The sequence below is a fragment of the Trichosurus vulpecula genome, chromosome 2 (genome assembly GCF_011100635.1).
Source record: "Trichosurus vulpecula isolate mTriVul1 chromosome 2, mTriVul1.pri, whole genome shotgun sequence".
Taxonomy (NCBI): Eukaryota; Metazoa; Chordata; class Mammalia; order Diprotodontia; family Phalangeridae; genus Trichosurus; species Trichosurus vulpecula.
In genome coordinates this window covers 407,662,306-407,670,571 of record NC_050574.1, presented here as the reverse complement: position 1 = coordinate 407,670,571, position 8,266 = coordinate 407,662,306, and the positions used below count along the sequence as shown (strand labels likewise).

General features: G+C 40.8%; 1 pseudogene; it reads right to left on the bottom strand.

Moving 5' to 3' along the window:
- Window positions 1-817: 817 nt before the first annotated feature.
- LOC118837268 lies at window positions 818-1,886 on the bottom strand (annotated as a pseudogene).
- Between the last annotated feature and the right edge of the window lie 6,380 nt (window positions 1,887-8,266).

Here is an 8,266-nt window from a genome sequence, read left to right as displayed (position 1 = left end):
GTCGGAACTTGGGCTAGTCACTTAGCTCTGTTTGCCTCAGTTTCCTCATCTATAAAAAATGAGCTGGAGGAGGAAATGGCAAACCACTCCAGTATCTTTGCCAAGAAACCCCAAAATGAAGTCATGAAGAGTCAGACATGACTGAAACAAGTGAACCAAAAAAAAATACCCATTTGCTTCAGCTCATTCCCATATGGCATTATCTCAAGGAAGGCTCTTCACCATTTGGTTAACTTCTTCTGGATACTCTTCAGCTTATCACTGTCTTTTGTAAAATATAGTACACAGAACTAGACATAATACTCCAAATGTGATCTAACCAGGGCATAGTACAACCAGATTATCACCTCCCTTTTCTTGGATGCTATATGTATGTATTTTAGCAACACAAAAACTGAATTGTTTAGTTTTTTGATTGAGCACCACCACCCCCCTTAGCACCCAGTAGGATGACTTCTTCAAACGTGCCTCAGATTTGGCCCCTGGCACTTGGTCATCTCAGCAAAGTTATTTTTAAATGATGGATAAGCAAAAGCCCTGAGTCTTGTGGGCAGTGAAAAGTCTATACAAGACAAATGTTTCTACATCAAGGTATATTAATGCACAGTAGGCTATATAAACAGTGGGAAAAGAGTTGATTTGCTAATCAGTACCGCACCACGAAAGAAAATAGACAAGATTATAGCACCTCCACCTTACTGGGAAGGAAGCTTAAATCTGGTTTCTGAGTCATGGCATGGTGGCCACTGAGGCATTATGGGATCAGTAGTTTTTCTCCCTTGCTCTGTTGTGTTGGAGGCATCATCGCTTTGACACATTAGAGACTGCCTGTAGTATTTGATAGGCCTCGGCTCCTGACAGGAGCCAAGGAGCTCTCTTTCTCATTGTCTGGAAGGAAGATGGACTTGGCTGCATTGATACTGAACCTTATAAACTCATCCTCAGCAAAGCCCATTTGTGTTTTTACCATTTTGTAATCTGTGTCAATGGTAGACTTGAAGATGAGTGGGTCATCTGAGTTGAGTGAATAGTTTGCCTTATCATCCTCAAACCATATGGGCTGTCTGGTTTCCAGGCTCCTGTGAGATAGCTGGACCAGGGGCATACCTCAAAGTGCATGTTCTCCTTCAGCAACTTTTCATACAGGGTGGTGTTTTCCACAGAGTGGTAGCTATGGCCTATCCTCTCAGTATGGAGAATATCCACTGTCTGCTGTAAAACCTCAGCAGACCCCACTTCTCCGGCATGCACTATCTGATGAATGCCACTTTTCACAGCCTTCTCGTAAGCTTGTACATACCCAAGGAAGAGGCTACTGTCCTCGATGGTCTCATCCCTAGCCAGGTCGATGGCCACCACTGTCTGCTGGTGATACTTCTTACAGAGTTCCACTACCTCAGGCGACCAGTTTGGCATGCAGCGCATGCAGCATAGAATAGACCTGACTTTGACGTGAAAGTCTCGCTCACCCTCCTGCAGGCTCTGGCTGATGAGAAACACGATTTCATCAGGTGCAAGGTCTCCTTCAGCCTGATTCCAGGGAATGGGCTCCACCTTGGAGCTGGCCAACAGGTGAGGGCTATACCTTACCTCCACATACACCACAACTTCCTGGCTTTCATCTCCATAAACTTGTAGGCCACTCATTTGATGGCCTTCTGGTCACCCACAATGGCTGGCATGTAATAGTCAAATTTGGCCAAGAAGCTGGGGAAGCTTAGGGGTTCATCCATGCCAATGATGTCCCGGAGTTCCTCCACTGTATTGGTGGGAAGTGGGATTCCTCTCTTCTCAGCATAGTACAAGATAGTCTCAGGCTTGATGGCTCCAACCAGATGGACATGAAGTTCTACTTTAGGCTTATCAAACACTGGCAGCTAGCTCATGGTGACTATCTACATTCAGTCTGTCCATTGGTTTGGCTAGCTCTCTCCCGGGGGTTCCTGTTTCAGATGCTATATTTCTTAAGAAGCTTATGTAATTCAAGATTGCAGTACCTTTCTTGGCTGCCATATCAATGGTACAATCCTACTCCCATACCTATCCCTACCTTTTGTCTTAACCTTTTGTAGAAAAACTGCTGTCTAGCTATGTTTCACTAATGTTATATCTGTAAATTTGAATTTTTGAATCTAAATGCAAAAATTCACATTTTTTCCTATTAAGTTTATATTAGTCTATTTGGCCTGTCATTATAATCTGTTAGAATCTTTTTGAAACCTTACACTGCCATTTTTTTCCTTCCTTTCTTCCTTCCTTCCTTCTTTTATTCTTTCCTTCATTCCTTCCTTCCTTCCTTCCTTCCTTCCTTCCTTCCTTCCTTCCTTCTTTTCTTCTTTCCTTCTTTCCTTCCTTCCTTCCTTCCTTCCTTCCTTCCTTCCTTCCTTCCTTCTTTTCTTCTTTCCTTCTTTCCTTCCTTCCTTCCTTCCTTCCTTCTTTTCTTCTTTCCTTCTTTCCTTCCTTCCTTCCTTCCTTCCTTCCTTCCTTCCTTCTTTTCTTCTTTCCTTCTTTCCTTCCTTCTTTCCTTCCTTCCTTCCTTCCTTCCTTCCTTCCTTCCTTCCTTCCTTCCTTCCTTCATCCAGGGTGCTAATTGTTAGATTTTCCTTGCTTGAATAAGGAACAATTTGGAAAGTAGTATGTTGATTGATAGGATGAATGGCTGGGGTAGCTAGGTGGTACAGTGGATAGAATGCTGGGCCTGAAATCAGGAAGACATCTTCCTGAGTTCAAATCTGGCCTCAGACACTTCCTAGCTGTCTGACCCTGGGCAAGTCACTTAACTCTGTTTACCTCAGTTCCTCATCTGTAAAATGAGCTGGGAAAGGAAATAGCAAACCACTTCAATATCTTGCCAAGAAAACTCCAAATGGGATCAGAAGGAATCAGACATGATTGAAAAATGACTGAAGACACACATGTGAGATGAAATGCAACGGTACTAAGAGTTTGTTGTTTTTAAATGAAAGCTTAGATATGAAAAATATAGAAAAGTATGTGGGAAGATTTATTTTATAGAACATACTTTTGTTGCCTTGGATATAAATCCTTAGAGCTGTTCCAGTTAGTGATCAGAATCTACAAACTGGAATTTTCTTTTCTTGTATAGTTACATACTAGATAGTTTTTAAAATCTATTTTTTAAACCTTCTAATTAACTTGTTTGTATTTCATATTCAAAAAGTCAGAGGTGACATTTTCTACTTGGTATCTTGGTTACTAGGCTGTAAATGAGAACTGTATAACTGATTTTTACCAAAAGATGCCAGAGTGAAATTATATTCCCCGAATGGCCTTTTGTCTCCTATTTCTTTCAGTTTCCAGAATGAAAAATAGGGAAGCAGCATTGCTTAGCAGACAGAAAGCTCATCTTAGTGTTGGGGAAATGTGTGTTCCAGTCCAGCCTCTGACAAATGCTAGCTATGTCACCAAGTTATTTACCCTCAGTGCTCCAGCCACTTCTTTCAGATTGTGTCACAGATAAATTGCTAAGCTGTATCAGTGGATGGAGTTTCCACTTGAGGAGTTACCTGAACTGAGACAATCAATGTTTTGTCAGGGAAGAAGGAAAAGGAAGAGGAGAAGGAAGGAGAAGGAGGAGGAAGAGAAGGAGGAGGAGAAGAAAGAGGAGGAGGACAAGAAAAAGGAGGAGGAGGAGGAGGAAAAGGAGGAGGAGGAGAAGAAAAAGAAAAAGGAGGAGGAACAGGAAGAGGAGGAGGAGAAGGAGGATGAGGAGTAGGAGTAGGAGGAGGAGGAAGAGGAAGAGAAGGAGGAGGAGGAGGAGGAGGAGGAGGAGAAGAAGAAGAAGAAGAAGAAGAAGAAGAAGAAGAAGAAGAAGAAGAAGAAGAAGAAGAAGAAGAAGAAGAAGAGAGGAGTAGGAAGATGATGAAGAGGTTGTTAAGAGGATCAAATAAGAAAACGTATATAAAATGTTTCATAACCACAAGGTTATAAGTTTAAGTTTATAAGAATAAAGTATAAGTTTAAGAAAAGTACTACAGTAAAAAGCACATTCTTGATTTGTCTTTACTAGGGTGACTTTAATCACTTGTTTGGCTTCCATGGTAATACAAACACATTGAAGCCCAGTTGAAGGCGTTCTGTATAGATGGTCTGGAATGGCTGTGGATGAATAGTCAATGCTTTTTTACAATCCAGTTACTCAGGTGACACCCAAAGGGACAGATTTGCCTGTAGAAAAAATCTTAGCACGCAAATGGTGGGAATGTATTTGGATGAAAGGACTTTCTGTGAATACCAAGGTGGAACTTACATGATTTCAGCTGCCTTTGCCCCCTTAATGAGGTAGGAATCATTTCTGTGTAGTAAATTTCTTGATGCCAAATTGAGAAATAAAAACAAAAAGCTTGAATGCATTTAAATTAGAGTGTGGCCAGGGTGGAAAGAGACTCTAAGCAAGTTCAATTGACCAAATGGAAAAAAAAGTACACCGAAGAAAACAACTCCTTAAAAAGTAGAATTGGCCAGATGGAAATGAGGCACAAAACCTCACTGAAGAGAACTCCTTAAAAAGTAAAATGGGCCAACTGGAAAAAGAAGTACAAAATCTAATGGAAAAAACCAATTCATTAAAAATTAGAATTTGGCGAGTGGAAGCTAATGACTGTATGAGACATTAAGACTCAGTCAAACAGAAACAGAAGAATAAAAAATAGAAGAAAACATAAAATACTTCATTGGCAAAACAACTGACCTGGAAAATAGATCCATGAGAGACAATTTAAGAATTATTGTTCTACCTGAAAACCGCGATGAAAAAAAGAGCCTGGGCAGCATCTTTCAGGAAATCAAGGAAAACTTCCCTGAGGTCCTAGAACCAGAAGGTAAAATAGTCATTGAAAGAATCCACCAATCACCTCCTGAAAGAGATCTTAAATTGAAAATGCTAAGGAATATTGTAACCAAATTCCAAAATTACCAGGTCAAAGAGAAAATACTGCAAGCAGATAGAAACAACTTTAAATATGATGGAACCATGGTCAGAATTATGCAGGACCTTGAAGCTTCTACATTAAAAGATCAGAGGGCATGGAATATGATATTCCATAAGGCAAAGGAACTTGGTTTGCTGCAAGGGTGCATCCGCATAGTTTTATTGCAAGTAGGTAAGTGGAAGACAGTGTTGGTGATGAGAAGTTATGAGATGCACAAGTCTTCAGTAGTAAGAGCCATTGCTGTTCCTTTTTCTGACTCCATTCCTTCTAAGAACTCCCTGCCATGTCTGATAGTCTGTGCCTACTCTGGCATTAAAGTTACCCAGAATTACAAGCTCATCCTTTTTCAGCACATTGAGGATGAGGATCTCTGGATCTTAATAAAATTTTTCTTTGACCTCATCAGTGTTCATCATGGTGGGGGCACGTACACTGATGACGGTGGTGTGGCACTTTCCTGCAAGTGGCAATTGCGTGGTCATGAGCTTGTCATTCACTCCTTTTGGGAGTTACGCAAGCTTTGTTTTACTAGATTAGTCTTGATTGCAAAACCTATGCCAGTTCCACGGTGCTCCCCATCACTGTGGACACTCCAGAAAAACATGTATCCAGCTCTTCATTTACCAGTCTTGTTTTACTTACAGCTGTTATTTGGACATGATACCTGTTAAATTTCCTTGCAACAAGAGCTGTTCATCTTTCAGGTCTACTGGATTTTGTATTGTTCATAAGCGTGTGCATATTCCACGTGTCAATGACGAGTGGAATTATCTTTGTAAAATTTTTTGTACATTTTTTTGTGTGTTTCAATTGCAGGGTGAGATCTCTGCCTGCTGAGGTAAGCAGGCCAGGAATACATGAAGCAGCCAATTTTTAAGGGACCTTTCTTATGCCAGGAGGTGATCTGTATGGTATTTCAAAAAGGTTGCTCATATATCCAGGGGGCTGTTGAATCTCACTGCTGCTTCAGTCCAGTGAGAAGAAAATCCTATGGCCTGGGATGCCTGTGTAGAGGGTTGTGACTACAGTTCCCAGTGTCTGTCCCTGCTGCTTCATCAGCTGTCTGTCACAATACTTTGAGGTAGGTAAAAATGGTAAAATGGTATAGATGATGTTTTTTGACTCACAGATAAATTGGATTTAGGTGAGGCAGAGTTATGAAAAGTTTTTGACCTCATTCTCTTCTCTAAAGTTATCAGAATCTAGTGGCAAGGCAAAGTCAAGAAGACTAGTGATGGCTCAGGATGCAGTGGATGATCTCAGTGTCCTTGATGTCTAACCAAGCTCTAAGCGCTCCTCAGCACCTGTTTCAGCCACCTTCATTGCCTTTGGAGCAAATTATCCTCATCTACCTATTTCACTGGGTCTTTACACACTTGGGGTGGAAACCCCCCCCCCCCATCTCACCCGTGGGTTTGAGACCCTTCTATTACCTTAATCTGATTTAACCCATTTGCCAAAATGGTTTACCAAGGTGTGGCCACTACCCATGCTACAGCTTCTTGAAGCCATAGTTGAGAGTTGGGTGAATCAGGTGGACACCAAAGGTGGAAAGTGGCTCTGAAAAGATCTCAGCAGCTCTCACACCAGAGGTGCTAGTCTTCCCTGAACACCCCTATACTTTACATGTACATGTGTAAATGTAATGAAGGGTGTTGGACACCCTAACCTTAACTAATGAGTCAATAGACATGATTATCTTTTTTAAATGTCTAAACAAAATTATTTGTACACTGTGATGACTTTATTACATGCAAGCTCCCATTTAATTGAGTCAAAAGCTTATTGGCTATTCAAACTAGCTCATCATCAGTTGGCCAGAGAACTTCAGGCTCCAAAGTACTTTGAGGAGTCAGACCACTATGCCTCTATCAAGGGTAGAAAGAGGAGAGGAAGTGAGCCCAGAGCAAGTGTTACTCTCCTGTTCTTTTTCTCTACCCTCCACAATTATGCGTCACTGGAGAGAAGTGACTAGTAGGAGATAAGACATCTAGCCAAGAGATGTCATTAAGTCAGTCAATGAACATTTATCAAGAACCAACTACGAACCTTGCACTGTGTTAAGCACTGGGGATACAAAAAAAGCAAGACATTTCTTGTTCTCAAGGAGCTCACAGTCTATGAGAATGTTAAAGAAATGACAGCCAAGTTTTGAAGGAATTTTTTTTGTAGCAAGAGTGAACAATTACAAATACAAATTACAAACAATAAAAAAAAATTAAATTTGACCGCTTATCAATGGGAAACACACTGGTGAGTGCATAAGAATGCCAGACAGAAATTCAATGTTCAGGGTTACCCCAGGACTCTGAGAGTAGTAGTTACCAATCCTGTGGGGACCCAGCCTGCCAATGTGAGTGGGAGTTGGAGAAGTAATGCCAGAAGGGGTGCTGCATAAATATATACATAAAACAAAATGAATATGAGGTAGTTTGGAGGAAAAAGTGTTCTAGCAGATTTGGAGAGCAGTAGCAGGGTATAGAAAAGGGAGTTTAATTCATAGTAAGAGGGATGGGAAGATTTTGTGTGCTTTTACCTTTTGGTGTGATCAAAAGACAGGATGTAATATTGAACTAGAGGAATTGACATTTCATGAATTGCAGGTGCTGATCCTGAAGCTGGTGAGGAAGTGTCTTCTTTAATGTGCTAAGGTATATGTGGGTCTCCCCTTTCCAGCTTTTTTTTTTCATTTTGGAAGGGAGGAATGGTGGAAGTAACAAACCTGTAGAACCTAGTTGGAGCTTTGTTCTCATCCAGAAACTATTGTATGGGAGCCGATGGGTGTGCTGCTACTCTTGACAATTTCCTGAGAGCTCTTTTTCTGTGGCTGTTGTGATTATATGGATGAGGCTTTGCCTGGACAAAAAATCCAAATCATCATTTGGGACAATGGGGAGGGATAATCCGCATCTGTCTCTTTGGCACGATTGGTGCACAAATGTGCAGTTAAGATTTTTACATTACAATTCAATTCTCCACCCAAAGAGAATTGCTGAAGAATGTATTTTCATTTATAGGACGGAATGGCCAATAGTTGCATGAGATGGGAGGGTATGGATTAGGGCTATTATATACCTTTTTGAGGTAAAATCCACATTGACAAGATTACAGATCTATGAAGATCTAATGAAGGTATCATTGTATCAAAGTTTTCTGAGCTAATTAAAAAAACCTAATTAATATGTGCTGTGTATTCATACATATTTACCCTCTCACCTCACGGTGACATCTGGGTGTTTGATTAATTGAGATGCCATCTATCAAAATAAACTATTACCAATTGCCAGCCAAATGATTTTGAGTTTAGAACAGTT